Raw genomic sequence first — 14,885 nt, 5'->3', positions numbered from 1 at the left:
TTGCACACATAAAAAAAAAAATTGGCCTGAAGATTACATAAAACCCAAAAAACATTATATATTTTCTGAAAGCAGGCACCCATAAAATAGTGGTAGTTTCAATTTTTTATGTCACACGATATTACCACAAAGGTAAAAATTTGGTTGAAAAAAAAAAAACACATTAAAAGGTTAATTTTAGGGGGCACAAAAACACAATAAATAACCACATTTTTTGGGTAAAACTTAAAGCGGAGTTCTGCCAAATTATTTTCTTTTTTAAAGTCAGCAGCTACAAATACTGCAGCTGCTAACTTTTAAAATAAGGACGCTTACCTGTCCAGGGCGCACGTGATGTCGGCACCCGAAGCCGATCTGTTCCTCAGCATTCGGGTGCTGCAGCCCCCATCTTCAGTAAGGGAATCAGGAAGTGAAGCCTTTCAGCTTCACTTCCTGGTTCCCTACTGCGCATGTGCGACTCGCAATGCGCAATCCCACTGGTCCCTGCTGTCTTCTGGGACCGGTGTGTCTCTCAGGCGCTGGAAGTGGTGTGTATATCCGCAGGTGGCTTGGCTATCTATGCCTGGAAGTGGGAGCAAAATTCCTGTATTATACAGGCATCTGCTCCCCCTCCCCCTGAAAAAAAATGGAGGGGGGGGGGATTCCATAAAGCGGAAGTTCCATTTTTGGGTGGAACTCCGCTTTAGGTAAATAGATACCCAACATGTCCGTACTCTATATTTTTTTATAAGCGGTTTGTTAAAAGCCCCCCTATAGGTTTTAGCGTTAGGGAGGAGGTCTGGTTTTAGAATTATTGCTGTCACTGTGTGAGGAAAGGAGAGACGATAACCGGCAAGGCTGACAGAACACACTGATCATCATTCCCCCCATTATCAGTGCAGCTTATCAACTATTACCATGGAACCCAAACATTTCCAATCACCCCTCATGGTCTTCTGCTGGACATACAACCACCATTATGTCCGCCGTGCACAGCCAGAGGTCGTTGTTCAGGCTTTTCAAGGTTTGTAGGACGGGTTTGAAGGCTGTGGATTCTGGACTTTTGCAGTACAAACAGCATTGAGGAGTGTGTACATTTCACAACAACTCCGAGATCTGCACTCATAACGTCACAAACATCCACCATGTCACCAACACATCTCTACTAGCATTGTGTTTACCGACTACGATCAGACTCTACTCTACCACATATCAAAGTTTCCAATCTCTGGCTCATTCCTATTGGCTGAAATAACTCGATAAAAACGGGCAGCGATACATCAACTTTTCCTAATCGCAGTGTCACATGACCAGCACAGTGTTTTCCTCTATCCAACGCACAGACCATGCATGATAAAGACTTTGCTCAGATTTTATACAAGAAAAGGAGCGATGGGCAGCCAACATAACAGACCGGTTTCCGGCAAGTTTGGAAACCTCTGAGGCCTCGTACACACGATAGGTTAACCAGAGGACAACGTTTTCATCGGTCAAAACCGATCGTGTGTGGGCCCCATAGGTTATTTAACCATAGGATAAAAAAAAGCCAACTTGTTTTAAATTTAACCGATAATTCCTAACTGATAGGTCAAAACCGATCGTTAGTAGGCACGACCATCGGTTAAAAATCCAGGCATTCTCAGAATCAAGTCGACGCATGCTTGGAAGCATTGAACTTCGTTTTTTTCAGAACGTCGTTGTGTTTTACGTCACCGCGTTCTGACACGATCGGTTATTTAACCTGTGGTGTGTAGGCGTGACGGACCATCAGTCAGCTTCATCGGTTAACCTATGACAACGGTCTATCAGACCGTTGTCCTCTGGTTAACCCATCGTGTGTACGAGGCTTGAGAGTAACAATAATTGATTCTGACAGAATCCCTTTGCCCACTAACCTTAAAGCGGTACTAAAGTCCGCTTTGCGATTTTTACCTACAGGTAAGCCTATAATAAAGCTTCCCTGTAGGTACGATGAAGATCTCCTAAACCTGCACCGTTTTAGGAGAATTTGCATTTGCGCAATAAAGCAGCTGTGAAGTTGCACATGCGCAGTAAAGCCCCGCTGTTTGCTGACGTAGCTGCACCAGAAGTGATGCGGTCGAGGTTCTGCAGGAGTTGAGATTACACCCCCCTTGACTACCTGTCCGACAGGGTGTATAAAAATCAATGATTTATTTAAAAATCTGATTTTTTTTTAATTTAAATCAGTTTGTTTTTTTTTTGTTTTTTTATCAACTTTATTTTAATATAATGCTTTTGGAGTAAAAATCTATCTAAAGATAGTTTTCTATTTAAGATACATTATTAATTTAGTTTAGTTTATTCAGAATGAAATGGAGCTTAGCTATGTAGAATGAGGCTGTATATTATTCTGCAATATTGAACTTTTTGGTAAACTCATTCAATAAATCCAAGCTCTGCAAGCTGAGATAACATGCACTGCATTCACACAATTTCACAGTAACCATGAGATAAAACTAGGGTTGTCCCGATACCACTTTTTTAAGACCAAATACAAGTACCGATACTTTTTTTCAAGTACTCGCCGATACAATTTTTTTTATTTTATTTTGACAATGGCACTTATATGCAGTACCGACGCACGGACTGTGTTAGTTTATTTTACAATTTTTTTAAATTATTCTTTAAAATAATTTTTTGGAGAGGGGGTAGTGGGCGGTGTCAGTATGTTTTTATTTAAATTTTTATTATTTTTATAATTTAACCTTTTAAACATGTATTTATTACAATTCTTTATTTTGTTTTTATCAACCCTGTTGGGGGAGGGGGGCTTTGGTGAGATATTGGGGGTCTTAACAGACCCCAGATATCTCCTCTTTGAGACAGAGAAAGGGACTAAGGACAGATTCCCCAGTTCCTTTCTCTGCAGCCTCAGCTGCACTGTAGATGAATGGAAAGCAGACAGTGGCTCCTCTCCATTCATAAACTGAGACATTGTAACACAGTTACTATGCTCAGTTATGAATGGACATTCAGTGATCACTGACTGTTCATTCGGAAAAGGGCTCCTTCCTCCACTCTCCATCCTGACAGATCGAGGACAGAGGGGATGGAGGAGCGCGACGGGGGACCGGAGTGGTACATGGAGGGGGACAGGAGCGCAGCAGGAGACCGGAGCAGTACACAGAGGGGAGCGGAGCACTGCGGGAGACTGGAGCAGTACACAGAGGGGAGCGGAGCACGGCGGGGGACCGGAGCAGTACATGGAGGGGGACAGGAGTGCAGCGGGAGACCGGAGCAGTACACAGAGGGGAGCGGAGCACGGCGGGGGACCGGAGCGGTACATGGAGGGGGACAGAATGCAGCAGAAGACCGGAGCAGTACACAGAGGGGAGCGGAGCTCGGCGGGGGACCGGAGCGGAGCACAGAGGGGGAACGGAGCACCACTGACTGCCCAAGTATCAGATTAGGCATCGGAGCATTTGCCCAAGCACACCTAGTATCGGTATCGGGACAATCCTAGATAAAACAAAGTTCAGGAATATTCCTATATCCTATTGTTTTGCAAATCTATGTACACTACAAACTGTATGATTGAATCTGTTCTGATATTTTTACTAACCTGACAGCTTATTATTCTAAATAGAAAACCTTCATTTTGTTTGCAAATATTAAAGAATCTAACTACCAGCAGTCAAACAGCACCTGTCATTTCTGATCCATCATGGCAGCGCCTGTTAGCGGGCATCCACTCACACATTGGAAGATTCCCCTCTATTCCTACTCTGCTGACAACCCAAAAGTTGGGATTTTCTCAGAGAATGGAGGGTAAATCTCTCTAAGCCCTGGTTCACTCTGGGTACGATTTGGAACGATTTGAGATGCGATTTGACATGTCAAATCGCATCTCAAATCGGCGGCAATTGTCGGCAATGGCACTGTCCTAATCAGTGCGACACCGCATCTGCGATTTCAAAAAGTAGTTCCTGTACTACTTTTTGCGATTTCGGGCCGCGATTTACATTAAATCGCGGCCGAAATCGCGGCAAAATCGCGCGTTTTACCGCGATTTTGAATTCGCAGCAGTGTGAACCTAGGCTAAAGGGGAGACTATACAAAACTAAGTAAAAATAAAAAAAAGCTTTTGCTTTAGTTCTACTTTACCATGGCCTTATCTCTCTCCAAACATTTCCAGCAATGCACAGGCTGTGTACAGTAAAGCCCAACTAAACATTTGGTTCAAGTCAGCAAAATATTTTCCAGGTTCATCAAAATGTATGCAAACTTCTACAGTATATTTTCTTTAGAAAGCAGTCACAGGCTCAGTGTAAACGCCTGCCCCCCGCTGGAATGCCGCAATGAAGGTCCCTTGCTCCCTTTGTGGAAGCAATGGTCTCTCTGCCGAGGTCTAACATGCCCCCCTCCCTGCTGAATAAGGCTGACCATACTCTATACTGTATAATCCCATTAGATCCACTATATATTAAGGGCCCAGATCGTATAGTGCAGTGATGGGGAACCTTGGCACCCCAGATGTTTTGGAACTACATTTCCCATGATGCTCATCTACATTGCTGTGTAGTTGAGCATCATGGGAAATTTAGTTCCAAAACATCTGGGGTGCCAAGGTTCCCCATCACTGGTATAGTGTATGGTCAACTTTAAAGTGGTTGTAAACTCTTATGCCGCGTACACACGATCGGTTAAACCGATGAGAACGGTCCGATGGACCGTTTTCATCGGTCAAAACCGATCGTGTGTGGGCGCCATCGGTTATTTAACCATCGGTTAAAAAAAAAAAAAAACTTGTTTTAAATTTAACCGATGGATCCCTAACCGATAGGTCAAAACCGATCGTTAGTAGGCACAACCATCGGTTAAAAATCAACGCATTCTCAGAATCAAGTCCACGCATGCTTGGAAGCATTGAACTTCGTTTTTTTCAGTACGTTGTGTGTTTTATGTCACCGCGTTCTGACACAATCGTTTTTTTAACCGATGGTGTTTAGGCACGACGGACCATCAGTCAGCTTCATCGGTTAACCTATGAAAACGGTCCATTCTCATCGGATGGACTGATCGTGTGTACGCGGCATTACATATACCCAGTGAAGTGACTGGCCTCGGGTTATACACAGAGGCGCGGATTCACGTAGAAGCGCGCATCTTTGTGCGGGCGTAACGTATCCCATTTACGTTACGCCTCCTCAACTTTGACAGGCAAGTGCCGTATTCTCAAACCAAAGTTGCGGCGGCGTAGCGTAAATAGCCCGGCGTAAGCCCGCCTAATTCAAATGTGGAAGATGTTGGGCGTGTGATGTTAATTTTATGTGACCCCACGTAAATGACGCTTTTTACGAACGGCCAAAATTGTTGGCCGTTATTTTTTGTTTATAGCGCAAAAACTAAAAACTGTAGAGGCGATCAAATACCTTAGATTTAGATGAAATTCGATTTTTTTTATTGGGTTTTATAACATAAAGTAAAAAATATTGTTTTATTTTTTTTTTCTTTCAAAATTGTCAGCATTTTTTTGTTTATAGCGCAAAAAATAAAAACTGCAGAGGTGATCAATTACCACCAAAAGAAAGCCCTATTGGAGCTTATGCGCGCTTGGGTGTTGGACCTCTACAGTCATAGAACAAATCTGTAGCCCATCACAACCAATCAGAAACAGGATTTAGAAACCATATTCAGACTCAGATAAAGACAAGGCAAATATAAATTCTGAAGTCCTCCCAAAATGCTTTCCAATATAAAGCAACGTTCGCTGCCACCGTCTTCCTCTGATTGTATTTAGAGCATGGGTTTCAAACTGGGGGCCCTCCAGCTGTTGTGAAACTACAAGTCCCATGAGGTATTGCAAGGCAGTTACAAGTATGACTCCCAAAGCCAGAGGCAGAGGCATGATGGGATTTGTAGTTTCGCAACAGCTGGAGGGCCACCAGTTTGAGACCCCTGCCTTAGATGAACAGAGAAGCAGCAATTGCTTGAGAGGGGGCAAAACAGATCCATTGCAGAATGAAAAGCCTAAAGCATCCTCAGCATACATGATCTGTTCTCCGCCAATCACATGCAGAGCTGGTTACGTGCTCCAGTCTGGGTCACTTGGATGTAATTGATGTGTGACTGAATGAGAGATGCCAATAGTGCTTGTTTTCCTTATCACAAAAGGCAGTGCGGTTCGGGCACGCCGCATGTCGTCACCCACCATCATCTACTGCTCAGGAGAGGTTCTGCAGCAGCTGTGCGCTGATAATAAAAGAAAGTCGTGGGTGAAGGTATTTAGCAGTCTCACCCATCTTGTACACTTCACTAGATACGAGACGCCCACTGCTAGGCACTGCGCTGCCAGAAAAGGTGGGATGTTTCTTCTGTAAAGAATATAACCTGCCAATCAGTCCCTTGGTTCAATCCGTACGCACCAAAGCTCAGCGTCAAGATGACCCCCAACCTATAACTGGTGGCTAATTGTGGTCATACACAGAACGATTTTATACAAGATCGGATTGTCAACTGATTTAGGGTTGGTTCATGTTAACAGTTGAGCCACATTTTTTACACTCCCCAAACGCTTCCCCTTTAGCTCAGTGGTGAGAAAGTTGCAGCCCTCCAGCTGTTGTGGAACTACATTTTCCACGAGGCATCACAAGACTGGCCGTTACAAGCATGACTCTACGTATCCCACAAGGCATCACAAGACTGGCCGTTACAAGCTTGACTCTACATATCCCACAAGGCATCACAAGACTGGCCGTTACAAGCATGACTCTACGTATCCCACAAGGCATCACAAGACTGGCCGTTACAAGCATGACTCTACGTATCCCACAAGGCATCACAAGACTGGCCGTTACAAGCATGACTCTACGTATCCCACAAGGCATCACAAGACTGGCCGTTACAAGCATGACTCTACATATCCCACAAGGCATCACAAGACTGGCCGTTACAAGCATACAAGCATGACTCTACATATCCCACAAGGCATCACAAGACTGGCAGTTACAAGCATGACTCTACATATCCCACAAGGCATCACAAGACTGGCAGTTACAAGCATGACTCTACGTATCCCACAAGGCATCACAAGACTGGCAGTTACAAGCATGACTCTACGTATCCCACAAGGCATCACAAGACTGGCAGTTACAAGCATGACTCTACATATCCCACAAGGCATCACAAGACTGGCCGTTACAAGCATGACTCTACGTATCCCACAAGGCATCACAAGACTGGCAGTTACAAGCATGACTCTTCGTATCCCACAAGGCATCACAAGACTGGCAGTTACAAGCATGACTCTACGTATCCCACAAGGCATCACAAGACTGGCCGTTACAAGCATGACTCTACATATCCCACAAGGCATCACAAGACTGGCCGTTACAAGCATGACTCTACATATCCCACAAGGCATCACAAGACTGGCCGTTACAAGCATGACTCTACATATCCCACAAGGCATCACAAGACAGGCCGTTACAAGCATGACTCTACATATCCCACAAGGCATCACAAGACTGGCAGTTACAAGCATGACTCTACATATCCCACAAGGCATCACAAGACTGGCCGTTACAAGCATGACTCTACATATCCCACGAGGCATCACAAGACTGGCCGTTACAAGCATGACTTTACATCAGGGGTCTTAAACTGCCAGCACCTTCAGCTGTTGCAAAACTACAAGTCCCATGAGGCATTGCAAGGCTGACAGTTTCAATCATGACTCCCACAGGCAAAGGCATGATGGGACTTGTAGTTTGGCAACAGCTAGAGGGCCACCAGTTTGAGACCCCTGCTCTACATATCCCACAAGGCATCACAAGACTGGCCGTTACAAGCATGACTCTACAGGGTTGATTTACTAAAACTGGAGAGCGCAAAATCTGGTGCAGCTCTGTATAGAAACCAATCAGCTTTCAGATTGTATTGTCAAAGCTTAAAGTGTTACTAAATCCACAATAGTAAAATCAATCTGTATATGCAGTAAAGCTTGCTTATTATACTCACTGTGGAATCTAAAGGGTTAATCCTCTGCATTATGGAAAAAGGCTGTCTGATTCTGTCTTCTCTGATCCTCCCCTTCTTTCACTGACTCCAATACATTTCCGATATTTACAGAGCCAGGGGACAGGCTGCACATGCTCAGTTTGGTGTGCATTGCTAGAGGGGGTATTTTTGTTTTTTTGGGAGGGTGCATGTGATCAGCACAAGGCCAATCAGCACTGTCCAGATAAAGGGTCAGGGTCCTGTATTCTCACAGAACAATTTTGGGAGAATAAAAAACTCCTCCTCCAAGCTTTAACCAGACACATTAAAGCGCAGGTCCACACAAAAAGTGAACCTCAGCTTTTCGGAACCCTCCCCCCCTTTTGGTACCTTTCAGGGGGAGGGGGTATAATACAGGAGTTTGCACCCACTTCTGGGAATAGACCCCCGCGGGAGTCACGCCCCATCCCCCCCCCCGTCTTCTGGGAAACACACAGGTCCCAGAACACAGCAAGGACCAGTGAGGACGCAACGCGCAACTCGTGTATGTGCAGTAGGGAACCGGGAAGTGAAGCCACAACGCTTCACTTCCTGATTCCCTCACCGAGGATGGCGGCGGGGGCAGCCGAGAGAGGAGCGATTGCTCGGCTTCGGCTGCCGACATTGCGGGCACCCTGGACAGGTAAGTGTCAATTAACTACTTAAGCCCCGGACCATTTTGCAGTGAAATGCCCAGGCCAGGTTTTGCGATTCGGCACTGCGTCGATTTAACAGACAAGTGCGCGGTCGTGCGACGTTGCTCCAAAACAAAATTGCCGTCCTTTTTTCCCCACAAATAGAGCTTTCTTTTGGTGGTATTTGATCACCTCTGCGGTTTTTATTTTTTGCGCTATAAACAAAAATAGAGCGACAATTTTGAAAAAAAATTCAATATTTTTTACTTTTTGCTATAATAAATATCCCCCAAAAACATATATAACATTTTTTCCCCCTCAGTTTAGGCCGATACGTATTCTTCTACCAATTTTTGGTAAAAAAAAAATCGCAATAAGCGTTTATCGATTGGTTTGCGCAAAACTTATAGCGTTTACAAAATAGGGGATAGTTTTATTGCATTTTCATACATTTTTTTTTTTTTACTACTATTGGCGGCGATCAGCGATTTTTTTCGTGACTGCGACATTATGGGGGACACTTCGGACAATTTTGACACATTTTTGGGACCATTGTCATTTTCACAGCAAAAAATGCATTTAAATTGCATTGTTTATTGTGAAAATGACAGTTGCAGTTTGGGAGTTAACCACAGGGGGCGCTGTCATTGGGGACTGACATCATTGATCGAGTCTCCCTTATATAAGGGATCACTCGATCGATACGCCGCCACAGTGAAGCACGGGGAAGCCGTGTTTACATATGACTCTCCCCGTTCTTCAGCTCCGGGGAGCGATCGCGACGGAGCGGCTTTAAACGAATAGCCGCGCCGTTGTCCCGGATCGCTCCCCGAGGGGATCCGCCCGCAGCGGAGGGGGTCCCGATCGGACCCCCCACCCGCTAGAAGGCAAGGACATATATATACGTCCTTCTGCCTGTCCGTGCCATTCTGTGGACGTAAATAGTCGTGCGGCGGGCGTTAAGGGGTTAATTAAGTCAGCAGCTGCAGTATTTGCCCTTTACCTTTACCCTAGTAGTTACAGACAGAAGAACAGGAAGTGAGGATTTCTCAGAAGAAATAAGGAAATTTAAAACCAAAATCGAAGGATGAGGTAAGTGAAGTAGGACCGCACTAAGGTAAAGGAAGCTATTTAGGGAAGAAAATGATTTACCTTTACAACCCCTGAAGTTAGAAGCTGATTGGCTACCATGCACAGTTGCACCAGATTTTCCACTCTCCAGTTTTAGTAAATCAACCACATGTCCCATGAGGCATCTCAAGACTGACCATTAGAAGCATGACTCCCATGAATGATGGGACTTGTAGTTCTGCAGCAGCTGGAAGGCGACAGGTTGCCCACCCCCACTTTAGCTACATAGGCATCGGCCGGGGGTGTACACATATGATGCTTTACTTTGCTGCAGGAATTATATCCCTTGGCACTTTTGGCTAGGGTGCCCACATGTCCCGGATTGCCCAGGACTGTCCCGCAATTGATATGTCTGTCCTGGGTCCCGGGCACCTTCATTCTGGGACAATACAGTGTCCCGGAATGAAATAGAGGACACAGCCACCCCCTACTAACTACATTTCCGGAACTGGTTGCTAGGGCCGGCTATGCCTGGCATCTTGCAACCAGTTACAATTTACTCTCAGACAGCGAGGCCGGGAGCGAGGCCTACACCTAGTGCAGCACTGCTGTCCCCACCCACCTCGGAACTTCCTTCTCGGAACGCCACTCCTTTCCTTCTATGCATGCAGCTCATGCAGAGGGAGTGACAGCAGCACTGCATCTGGTGGCAGGCTATGGGTGGCAAGCGGCACTGCATCTGGTGGCAGGCAGCACTGTATCTGGTAGCAAGTGGCACATTCACCTGACAAATAACCCACCGCCAAATTCCCCATCAACCCCGAGACTACATTTCCCCCCGCCCCCTCATCTTTTTTTGGGGGAAGGTAAGGAGGGGGGGGGGGGTGTCCCCGAATGGCACTTTGGAAATGTGGCCACCCTACTTTTGGCGGGTATTACACCTGCCAAGCAAGATCCATTTAAGTGATTGGGGGCGCTCAGCAAGCATCCTGCAAGAATGGGCAATACACACGGTTGCAGTGCACTAGTGAGGAGTTCAAGGGGCTAAAGCAGGCAGAGAGGAGGTGATACAATACCTCCTCACTGCCTGTCAAATACACTCTGAAGAGCAATCTGAACGCAGATTGCTCTTCAGAGACCAAAGCACTTCATAGGATACAATCATAAAAAAAATTTAAAAAATTGATCATTCGATGAGCCAAACACTTACGATCACATCAATCTATTTTTCTATGATAAGATCTTCCATCCAGACCAATCAGAATAATTTTGATAAAATTGATCTGTTTTGCTATAAATTGATCGATGACTCAGTATGCGTCTTTTTCAATCATTTATAGTAGGGTTGTCCCGATACCAGTATCGGTATCGGGACCGATACCAGTATCGGTGTCAGGACCGATACCGAGTATTTGCGGGAGTACTCGTACTCCCGCAAATACCCCCGATACCTAAATAGAATACTTCCCCCCCCCCCGCCGCCGTCACCGCCGTATATCGTTAATCACCGCGCGGCGAACATTACAGGCACCTTTAGTTTGAATAGCTGTTTTGCCCGCCGCGCCGTGTATAGACACTCCCCCTTGGACAGATCTGTCCAATCCCGAGCAAGGGGGAGTGTCCTTTACACGGCGTGGCAGGGAAAACAGCTATTGAAACGAAAACTGCCTGTAATGTTCGCCGCACAATCATTAACGCGGCGGGGGCGGCGGCATCATCATCATCATCAGGTATGGGGGACATGGCTGCATATACTGTATGGGGGACATGGCTGCATATACTGTATGGGGGACATGGCTGCATATACTGTATGGGGGGACATGGCTGCATATATGTGGGGGGACATGGCTGCATATATGTGGGGGGACATGGCTGCATATATGTGGGGGGACATGGCTGCATATAAGTGGGGGGACATGGCTGCATATATGTGGGGGGACATGGCTGCATATATGTGGGGGGACATGGCTGCATATATGTGGGGGACATGGCTGCATATGTTTGGGGACATGGCTGCATATGTTTGGGGACATGGCTGCATTTGGGGGGGCACATGGCTGCATATGGGGGGGGGACATGGCTGCATATGGGGGGGGACATGGCTGCATTTGTGGGGGGCACATGGCTGCATATGGGGGGGGGGACATGGCTGCATTTGGGGACACATTTAATAAAAAAGTATCGGTATTCGGTATCGGCGAGTACATAAAAAAAAGTATCGGTACTTGTACTCGGTCCTAAAAAAGTGGTATCAGGACGACCCTAATTTATAGTGTGAATAATATGTTCTGATTCTGTAAAGAATATTTCAATTAGAATGTTATGTGTATGGCCTGCCAGAAAGAGAGGATCAATGCCCAATGCTATGCCCACCAGAATGGGGACGGAATGGAACATTCAGCACATGGAAGGAGCTATAAGGTATAAAATGAACGAGGCACTCAGCGCTGATACTCAACATCCCACTAAATAGTACAGCTTTGCCTGGCAAGAATCCTTCCAATATACCTCTGAATGGCCAGCTGATCATTGCAGGAACAATCTCACCAGTTTTACATACATTACTAAATTCATCATCATGTGTATGAGAATTGGCCTTAGTGACGCAAAAGAAGCTCCAAACCAAAGCTGTCTAAGAAATTTGCCAAAATCATAAAAGAAAAAAAAAAAAAAAGACAACAATTGGGATAGCTGCATGTTTTCACCCAGCAGGCATTTCCAAGATAAATATTCAATACTAAACACAGAAAGCCAGATGGGGCTCATGAGCAACTGGTTGGGGATCCCCTTGTATTAAGGCAATGATCCCTATAATGGCCAGGGGAGTGCACGGTCCTAATGTCAGAAGAAACAACGATCACTGTAGGTCCCGGTGTGATTTTTCTGCCAGTGATGGTCTCCCTCTCTCTGTGTTCACCATGGCAGTTATGTGCCACTCTTGAAGTAAATGCCATTTTATGTGTTGGAATAGTGCCCAGTGTCTGAGCACCCCTTATTGCGGGAGAGGCCCTTCGCTGTCTCAGAACATGCAACAGTCACTCAGTATGCCACCCAGGGAGTAATGTGCACCCTTCTCCATCCCTATCCATGATAACAGCGGGATTAGGATAGGTATGTGCCCACCCCAACAGAACCCCCTTTATCAGCAAATGCTAGGATGACTCAAAATTATGGGTGTCCCCCTTGGCAGTGCACGACTCTGATTTGCTGCCAGTGGCAGTCTTGATATGTGCCATCACTGGCAGTGCAAGGGTTAGTGGTATGTGTGCCTGAAATGATGTGTGCCCTGTCTGTGCCAGAGAAAAAAATCATTGAGTGTGCCAGTGTCAGAGTGTAACCACTGTGTAAATAGAAGCCCTCTGTGTGTCTGCCAGGGGAACAGTAATCGGCCCCCTATAAGCCATGTGTGCCCTCTCTAGCAGAGGAAACCTATCTCTCCATACTGAAGCAATCAATGGGCAGGACATCTATAGAGACCAGTGTGTGTGCTCCATCAGTGCAATCATCAGTGTGCCCTCCATGGCAGTGCCAGGGTCTGTACCACCCATGGGTAGTGTGTGCATCCCTCCTCCCCCCAGAGCAATGATCAGTGTGCCCTCCATGGCAGTGCCAGGATTTGTACCACCCATGGGTAGTGTGCCCCCCCCCAGTGCAATTATCAGTGTGCCCTCCATGGCAGTGTCAGGGTTTTTACAACCCATGGGTAGCGTGTGAATCTCCCAACCCCAGTGCAATGATCAGTGTGCCCTCCATAGCAGTGCAAGGGTTTGTACCACCCATGGGTAGTATGCCCCCCCCCCCAGTACAGTGATCAGTGTGCCCTCTCTAGCACAGACAGGGTTAGCATTGTCTGTGCCACTTATGGGCATGGTGTATAATATTCATTTCTAAATCATACAATAGATCATATTGTCCCAAACTAATAGAGTGCTCTAAATAATAAACTATAATTGTATATCGAAGCAACTCCAACCAAAACCAAATGCTCTTTTGTTAAATATATTTCAAATTGCAACATATAAATCAAAATCAACTCCAATAAAATAAAGCCCAAACGATATCAGGCTTCAGGTCTGGGTGGAGCTGGTGTGATACGGGCGTTGTAGTATATTTATATGGGGATAGTAGTAGTACGGAATATTGTGTTTTGGGTGGGGTGGGTGGCAATGGTACATGCTTCCTCTTTAGCACTGGCAGCATTCCCTGTGTACCCTACAGGCAGTGTGTGCCCTCCATTTTAGCGGCAGTGATGCCTGTACCACCTATGGGCAGTGTATGCCCTCTCAGTGCAGTGATCAGTGTGACCACCCTGGCAATGACAGAATCTGTACCACCTATGAGAAGAGTGTCATATCAGTGCAGTAAACACTGTGCTTTCCTGTAACGGGACAGGATCTGTACCACCTATGGTAGTGTATGCCCCATCACTGCAAACATCAGTGTGCCCTCTATGGATGTGGCTGGGGGTAGCAGCATCTGTACCACCTATGGGTCGTGTGCCCCCCCTGCCAAATGCTGGTTTATCAGTGCATCTGCCACCTATGGGTAGTGTATGCCTTATCAGTGCAATGAACAGGGTGACCTCACCTACAGGTAGTGTATGCCCTATCCGTGTGCCCTCCTTGGCAGTGGCAGGGATACGGTATATAGGTAGTGTATGCCCTATCAGTGCAATGATCGGTGTGTCCTCCTTGGCAGTGACAGGCTATCAGTGTCTGTACCAGCATTGGGCAATGTGTATCCTCCCTGGAAGTAAGAGGATTAATGTACTCTTCCTGGCAGTGGTTAACAACAGGTGTGCCACCATTCATGGCTGTGACAGTGCCACCACTAGGCAAGGTGTGCCCTCTCTGGCAGAAGAGTTATCAGTGCAAGTACCCCAAATGGGTAATATGTTCCCCTCATCAGTGCAATCATCAGGGTGCCCGTCCTGGCAGTGGCAGTTATCAGTGTATGTGTCACCCTTTTGAGCAGTGACAGTGCCACCTATGGGCTGTGTGTGGCCTACCTGGCAGTAGCTGGGGTAGAAGTGTCTGTACCATCTATGGGTAATGATTGCCAGGATTCTCTATGCCCCCCCTTGAGCAGTGCCCCAAGGATGGGATCCCTGTGCCCCCTGTTGCGGAGTGCCCAGTGGCAGGGATCTCTGTGCCCCCATTGAACAATGTGCCCCCTTGCAGGCATCCCTGTACCTCCATTGGG

At 46.4% G+C, this 14,885-nt stretch overlaps 1 protein-coding gene across 1 annotated transcript in view; it reads right to left on the bottom strand.

Annotated features, from left to right (window-relative positions):
- The window catches only part of CCNY (cyclin Y), a 200,987-nt gene that overhangs the window by 185,304 nt on the left and 798 nt on the right, over positions 1-14,885 (bottom strand). The gene's annotated exons all lie outside the window — the stretch shown is intronic.

The sequence above is a fragment of the Rana temporaria genome, chromosome 5 (assembly GCF_905171775.1).
Source record: "Rana temporaria chromosome 5, aRanTem1.1, whole genome shotgun sequence".
Classification (NCBI taxonomy): Eukaryota; Metazoa; Chordata; class Amphibia; order Anura; family Ranidae; genus Rana; species Rana temporaria.
The sequence above is the reverse complement of the archived record's forward strand: the minus strand, read 5'-3'. Positions and strand labels throughout refer to the sequence as shown.